This window comes from Mus musculus, chromosome 5 (assembly GCF_000001635.26).
Source record: "Mus musculus strain C57BL/6J chromosome 5, GRCm38.p6 C57BL/6J".
Lineage (NCBI taxonomy): Eukaryota > Metazoa > Chordata > Mammalia > Rodentia > Muridae > Mus > Mus musculus.
The window spans coordinates 119796274-119804233 of NC_000071.6; the positions used below are offsets into that span (position 1 = coordinate 119796274).

The 7960-nt window shown below is 50.9% G+C and overlaps 1 protein-coding gene across 2 annotated transcripts in view; it reads left to right on the plus strand.

Moving 5' to 3' along the window:
- Positions 1–240: 240 nt before the first annotated feature.
- The window catches only part of Tbx5 (T-box 5), an 88707-nt gene continuing 80987 nt past the window's right edge, over positions 241–7960 (plus strand). The window contains exon 1 of one of the 2 annotated variants that reach the window (XM_006530283.2): positions 241–326. The gene's annotated coding sequence lies outside the window, so the exon portion shown is untranslated. Of the gene's footprint in view, positions 327–373; positions 600–7960 lie in introns of those variants that run through there. The other variant, XM_006530282.4, reaches the window with a different exon arrangement.

A 7960-nucleotide genomic window follows, 5' to 3' on the forward strand; every position in this document is an offset into this window, starting at 1 on the left:
AATGCAATGGGTAAAAAATTTCCAAACAGATGAAATTAACCTTTTTTCTTCCTCTTAATTACATCTAAGAGAGAAAAGCCCTTGTGGAAAATAATGAAAAACACAACCGTCCCCGTTAATTGAGCAGAAAAATTAATTCCTGGTCGATAAGGGAGGGGCAGTGGACCTACTCAAGATTGGTGGGTGTTACCCCCACCCCACCCCCATCAAAAATATTCCTTTGTAGGGACCTGCCTGCGCGCTGCGGATTAACAACCTCGCCTTCACTCATCGCCCCCAAGCCGGCGAAGCTCCACGGCCTGAGAAGGTGTGACTTCAGACTCTGGGTAAGGATGGGGTGGGGGCGGAATGCTGCGGTGTGTGAGGTGATTGTAACCAGAACGGCCTGGCCAGGCATCTCGTCGCTGTCCTGAGCACCGCTGGCAGGCAGCCGGCCCCCGGGAGCTCGGACCAACTGGCCCCAGCTGCCCAGGCAGGCCGCTGCCCTCCCCTCCTGCTTATCAGCCGAAGTCGGTCTGATGGAGGGGTTCGAGCCCCGGTGCGTGCTCGTCAACGCTTAGGCTCTGAGCGCAGTCCAGTGTTCATCCGGTCACCACCAGGTAAGTCGCCAGGTGGGTGGGGAGCCTTGGACAGCCCGGGTCAATTTGTTCCTTTCTTACCCACGCTGGCAGGCACACATCTATTATTTCAGGGACACCCTAGGGCAGGGAGGTGGGAGTGGGAGCAACGACAGGTATACCCAGAATGGGTACCATTCCACAGGGACTTCATAGGGTGGGAGGATGCTCTCTCAGTTTCAGAGAAGAGGGCACCGGCTTGTGCACTCTAAGTTGCAAGAAAGGAGAAACGGTATGAGATGCAGGCACCTCACCTGTCAGGAGCTTATGTGTCTCAGCCTCTGCGCTGACATGGTGTGCACTCCTGTCTCACCGTGAAACTACAGTGTTTATCGGGGTGTCTCCTGTCCAAAGGGGTGCTCTTGTAAAGACCTGCTCTGTGGTGCAGCAGTCCCGTGATAAGAGTTTTGAATCTAATGCCCGTGGATTGGGGTTCGTGGTTTCTCCTTCTAGCTACTGGGTAGATTGCCTTAAGTCTCTGGTCCTAGCCTCCTCGACAGGGAGACTGGAATTTTCAGAGAAAATAGATTGTCATTAGTTTAATGTGATGCGAAATTGAGTGATCATTATGAAATAGAGCCTTCTTTTGGGTGACTAATTATCTTTAAAGAAAGCGTTGATACTGTCTAGAGAGACTGAACAGAGTGCGTGCATGTTTCCCTGGGAGGAATCCCAGGTAGGTTCCAACTGGTGAGTGACGCGGCTGGCTCAGGCTCTGAGCAGGTGTCCTGACAGTGGGAGGGGGGCGCGGTGGGGGGGGGGAGACATTCAGGAAGCTGGAGCTTGTGGGTTCGCAGAAGTCCCCAAACACTCCCCTCCCGCGAGGCCTTTCATAGTTTCATCCTACTTGAGGCTTGAACGGACCAAGACCTCCGCCAGGTCCCGCCAGAGAGTGGCCGGCACTGCATTCCCGTGCCTGAGCCCTGGGGTCTGCTTTCTGCTTTGCGTTGGGCCCCCGCACAGAGTTCACTGGGGGCAGAGGGACCCGGGAGCAGATGCGCAGACAGACAGACGCCACGGAGCCGGACAGTCTGTGCCCACAATCAAAGGGAACTCTCCTCTCTCGCCCTCTCACCCCGCTCTGCTCACGGGGGAAACACCAGGCGGCCCTGACCAGTGTGACTGCCAAGACAGCCTCCTGGCTCGCTGGGGTCCTTTTCTGGGACACTCAGAGCCCAGAGTTTAAGCTCCGTCTGTTTGCTTTAAACCGGATGCCTTCACCTGTCCAGGACCTCCAGGTTGCTGCAAAAATCACCTTAGAATTTAAATTGTTTTTCAAGGAAAATCATTTAAAAAAAGAAAAAAGAAAAGAAAAAGGCATCCATCCGATGCAAAGAGGAATCATTATGGACAGTGTACAGGTCCCTGGGCACTCCAAGGCAGTCATCTGTGACAGCCATCTATGTGACCTTAAACACATCCTTCTAAGAGTTTGCTGGTGTCATCTCCCATGTTCCAAACGCTCCCGCTAATGCAGAAAGATGTCAAGTTGGAGGCCACTGTGAACTCCTAAGATGACACCCCGTCTCCAAACAAAGGTCTGAAGGAAACTGAGTCCCTGAGAGATCCATCCAAGGGTTCAAGATCAGAAGGCCAGCCCCAGACTCAAAGTCACATCACGGCCCTTTGCTTCTTGAGTGGGTATCCCTGATAACCCTCTCACTTGAGTCTAAAATGTGTCCAGAACTGGTTACAGAGAGCTCTAGAGTGCAGGACTGGAGTGTCAGACCCAGCAAAAGGTCAAAAGCTTAGGTGAGTGTATACCCCTCTCCAAAGATTTGGGTCAGCCAAAGGAGCCAGTTTTACATTTCGTTCCATTAGTGGGCTCCATGGGAAACTGTGGATTTTGTTTACAGGAACAAACCAATGTAAACAATTTGTGCACATAGTGTGTCTACACCCACCCTCCACTTGGCCCAAAGATCATAGTCAGTTGGGGAGGGGGAGGTTATATCAGTCCCTGGCTCCCGGACATTGAAGAGGCTTGTCCTCTGGTATACACACACACACACACACACACACACACACCATCGACAGTCCCACACAGCACATTTTGGCTTAGTCCCTCCGACTCTTGGCCCAGCCAAGCATAACCAAGAGAAAAGTTCAAACCCTCAGCAGGAATCTTGAACAGCACCCCAAAACCAAGCCCTCTGAGCCACTAAGTTCCTTCCCTTCCTTGACTCATTCCCACCCCCCACCTTTAGAAGGTCAGCTATAAAAATAAACCATTTTTCCTTGTTAATAAATCTCTGCACTGTGCCCTCTTTAAAGACCCCCCCCTCCAGAAAAAAAAATCACTGCCCCCAGAGCAATCGAGCAGGGAGATTAATCTGGAAGCAGGATTTATGTGGCCCAGACCCCCTCAAACAATTGCAGTTCTGATGCAAAATGAGTTGGAGAAGGGGTGGGGGAGGGGAAGGGTCCCCGGGAACCACAAACACTTTTGTGTAGCTAAACAATGTGGAAACTCTTAAAGACCCTTTTCCAATGACTCTTGCAGCCCTGATGCTTCCCTGTCAGCCTTCTGGAAAGGGAGAGAGATATATTAACTGAAGACAGGATCTAAAATTACTTAGGGGTTTTAAACAGGCATGCAGCGAGGGCTGGGGGTGCAGATAAACTGTCCTGTTTCCTCCTCTTGGTGTATTATTTCCAAGATATTTTACCCTCACCCCAAGTTCTTTCTTTACACCCCCCCCTTCTTTTCTCTCTCTATTTGTTACATTGACTGGTGGTGTAGTGGCCAAAGGCTGGCGGGGAACCAGATATCATCCTTCTAAGATCCCAGTTTGCAGCCTAACCAAGGGCAATTGTCTCTCTGTAATGACACCAAAGCTATGACTTGTCTGGCATGGTTTCTGCCTCTGGTGTGGCCTTTCTTCGGTGTTTTTACATCCCACCTAACTTCTTAGTGATGCTAAGGTCTTAAGTAGGATTACAAGCAAATCCCTTTCCCCCAGGTCCCAGAGTAAACTGACATGGGTGCGGGATGCCCCAGTGGGTGCCAATTACCTGCCTGGGTGCAAATATTCCTATTGGTCTCGCTTTAGATTCCTGACTAGGGAGGAGATGAGGGGACTAACTTCTTCTGGCTGTTGGGAGAACACAGATCTTGGTGAAATTGGGGCCTTGCACGCAGCAGGCATCCTGCTCCACAACAGCTCCATTCAGCCCATCCCAGCATGCACTAGTGCAGTTCCCAAAGCCATATCTGTAAACCGGGTGGGTGGGGGTTGGTACAATGTCAAGCTCAGGAACCTAAGGATTTCGGAGATGTTAGATGTCTCCTGGTTATCATTTAGGGCTGAGTTGAGACACCTGGCAGGTACTGAAAGATTGGCCTGGCCGGCCAGGAAAGAAAGCACCGCTAAAGACTAATTCTTTGGTTGTAAAATTTCAGGTCCTGCCAGGGGCCCTGCAGACCCAGGAGTGACTGGGACAACTCTCTACTACCGGGAGTCCCCAGGATTGGTGGGAGAGACCCCTGGTGACTCTTCCTGCCAGATTCTTGATTTTTCGCCCTGCGCAGTTCTTTAACTTGTCTGTGGTCACAGCTGCAGGCTGGCTCCTGTCCCCAGGAGTCACACAAACTGCTGTTGGGAAGAAAAGCAAAAACAAGGCCAAGCAGGGAGGGGTGGGGGTGGGGGGCTCTGTGGCCAGTCTCTCAGCTTCGCCAAGGCTGCTGTCGCCATCACGGGGAGGGCGCTCAGTAAAACATTTCTGAAGGTGTCTGGGCCTGACTCGGAGCGTGTGAGGCATTCCCTGCGGCCCACGCTGCCGGGCGGACCCCTTGATGGAGTGGGCAGCTTTCATCAGCGCCACTTACGTCACCTTGCAGGGTGCTTACCGCCCCATTTGCGCTCCCCAGACCCTCTCCCTTCCACTGTGGGGACCCCGCTGAACACCCAGGGATTTGCTTCTGGGGACTTGGCTGAGACAAGGGACCACCAGCGCCCACTGGAAATTCCATCTTAAACTCACCGCATTTTTGAATTAAAACAAAAGGAAAAATCCAACTTCTTTAGAATCAACTCCTTTAGAATGGCATGAACTGGCCTCAAGGGCAGGATGGTTTCCCCCTCAGGTATCACTTGAACTCTCTGCCTGAATTTGCCAATTAGCCAATTATCTATAAGTAACGAGGAATTTTCTAAATATTCTGGATTTGCCCCATAGTAAAAATCTAATCTTATGGAAACCTGGGTCTAGATTCTGTTAAGTAGCTCCTTCCTTCAAGACCTTAAAAGTTCCACTCTCTCTTGAAATTTCCAGTTACTTTTTGGTCCTCTGCTCTTTCATCCCAACCCTGGAGCTGGAATGAAGCAGAGATGAGAGGGGAGAAGATGTAGGATGGTGGTACTGGTGGTGGTGAGCATGAAGGTCCTCGGTCACCTTGGTCTCTTCTCAGAACTCTGCAGGATTCAGGGTCCTTTGGTGGCCTGGGGTAGAGACTCTAAGATCACCTAGTGAGAGTTCCCAAGTGGAATTGTCCACAATAGCCCCCAAGATCCAGCGGCTGATCTGTAAATTTAGCTTGGTCCACCCCAACTAAGCCAGGAGGCCTAGGATGATGGAGTGAAGAACCTTCTTGGGTGACACCCTTGCCATCCTCTGATGACAAGTCTAATGCGTACTTTTTCTCTGGAAAGGCCAAAAAAAATTTCTTAAAGAAAAAAAATAAAAGAAAGGTTTAAAAAGCATAAAGGAAGAAGAAATCTCTTCACCCACACTTAGCCATTGTAGGAACCCCAGGCCCAGCTTGACAAACCTGCAATAGCTGAACAAGGGACTGTGGGGATGGGGTTGTTCATTCCTCCCAGTTGAGGGTAGGATTGGATGCTTTTATCTCCAGAGATGCGATTTGTAACCTTTGGGGCCGGGTTATTATTTTTATATTTTTTTATATTATTTTTATTTTTTCTCTTGGACTTTTGGGTCTGTGGTACACTTGTGACACAGACACAAAGTACATTTGTTTGGGGAGTTCCCCCACAAATTGGATACATGGACAGAAAATCTTCAAGCGTCCAGGATAAGGGCTGAAAATACCCCCCACAGGGCTGAGCACTGGTTCTGCTCCCTGTTTTCTGCTGTAAAGCTCTTTTTGGAAATGGGAGAGCTGGAGGGAAGGTTCCAAATCTTCCCTGAAACCACTGGGAACGTTTGAGGCTGGTGGTTTGCATAGGGCATCCTCTGAGGGCAACCGTGACCCCTGGCTTCTGCAGCTGAAGAGCTGATTAAACAAGGGTCCTGGGGTAGCATCTGAGGGTACCACCCTCTGCCTCCTTTAAGATATACAAAGATGGGATGAGGTCAGGAGAGAGGTGAAGGACCCAGTCCTGGGCTCTGTAGCTGTTACAGTTGGGAACCTGGAATACAGTCCAAGTGGCACAAGCTGCATTTATTTGTATGAGCCCTTCTCCTTGGGAAAAGAGATACAGGGCTTTATTGCACCCCAAGGATGCTCCTAACTTTCCAAAGATGAGTCCCTTATTTAGAACCTGTTGCTCAGACATGGATGGAACCTTAGAATTCCTAACTGATCAGATCGGGGCTCTGGAGTCTGAATGTTGGATCTGAACCCTTTGCTTGTTGAGTGACTTTGGGTAAGCAATTTAACACAGTGGTTCTCAGACTGTGGGTCGCAACCCTGTGGGGGGAGGTTTCGAATGACCCTTTCACAGGGTTCACCTAAGACTGTCGGAAAACGCAGATATTTACGATTCATAACAGTAGCAAAATTACAGTTATGAAGTACCAATGAAAATAATTTTATGGAGGGGGTGCTGGTCACCACAACGTGAGGGACTGTATTCAGGGGGCGCAGCCTTAGGAAGGTTGAGAACCACTGCTTTAACCTCTCTGTTCCTATCCAGTGAAGGTGACTTTTAGGAGAAGCTGTGGGGGAGGGCAGGAGGAGTGGAAGGCAGACCAGTTGAATCTTTTCCCTGAGAGCTGGAGATCGGTCCAGGCTGATTTCCCAGCCAGACAGTTGTAGAATGCCGGCTGGCTCTCTCTCTCTTCAACCAGATGGTGAGAATGTAATAAAATAAATCTATATTGCAAGGCGATTCCAGAGCCTGCGGTGTGTGGTACAGGGATATATTCCCCTCTGGGCTGTGTGGGTGGACACCTCCCTTTTATTCGTAGGCTAGTCTCTAGGCTATGAGTTCTAATCCAAGCTATGCCCCATGTTTCTTGCTGGGCGACTTTAGGAAAGAGCCTCCCCATCTCTGTGCACAGCTTAAGAAATGGATACTGCCGCTTGCTTGTTCTTTCGTTGTTAGACTTGAGGTCGACTAAGCGCATAGGTGCGGGGCACATGGGCCAGGGAATGCTATATCGTCCCAGCACGTCGTAACAAACACATAAGCACACCCTAACACAACATACAAATCCTAAAGGAAGGTAAACGCGGTGCGTATAATACCCGATATTACGACGTGTTATATTGTATTATAATTCTGGGCGCACGTGCGCGCTGAGAGACCTGCGGTAGCCAGGATTTGCTTTGCCTCTGTAAGGCCACTCTCTTCCCCAGAGCCTGCGGACTGGAGTGCCCCAGCTTGAGGTTCCCCGCGGTCGAACTTTCTCTTTCACGGGGGGCGGTGGCTCTGCCTCAGGTCTGTTAAAGCCATCGAGGGGAGGTATTTGAAGGCTCTAAACTTTGGAGACGCCCGCCGGGTCCTACCACTTTGGAGAGACTGCTCACAGCCGACCGGACAAGGAAGAAGGCCGTGCATCGTGTGGGAATAAGCTATTTAGCGCGGCTGGCTGACGCGGTGGCAGCCACAATGTGTTGATCTTAACCAAGAGGAAGCTAGAAGGGGCAGAAGATGGGGACCTTAAAGCAACGCTCTTCCACCCTTCCCTTTCGGTTCCGCGTGGAGGGACTGGGATGCCTTCCGCCCGGGAACCTCACAGAGGCTTTGTTTGTTCAGTAAGCGACCGGCAGCGAATAAAAGACTCAGAGCACTTTTCAACGCATCTACCCGTTTGGTAGCAGCGTGGGAGATGCGCGCCGCACCGAATTCAGCGTATGCTGCAAGCAATTCGCCCCGAAGGTCGTGCTCACTGAGGGACTCGCAAACCCCGGAGCCTGGGGCGCACGAGCACGGGATCTTTCCCACGCAGATCACCTCTGGCGCGTGCTGTTTGTACTTTCCAGGCTGTGGATAATTCACACGTGATTGTCTGCGGACAGATCCTTGTTTGCGCGCGCACAGCGATTCGCATGGGTCTCGTCGCTTTCCTATGGGAAGCGCGGTAAAGGCGCCCTTGCGGTTAATGAGTCGGCTCACACCTACTCGCGAGGATCTAGGCTGTGAAAAGCGTTGGGT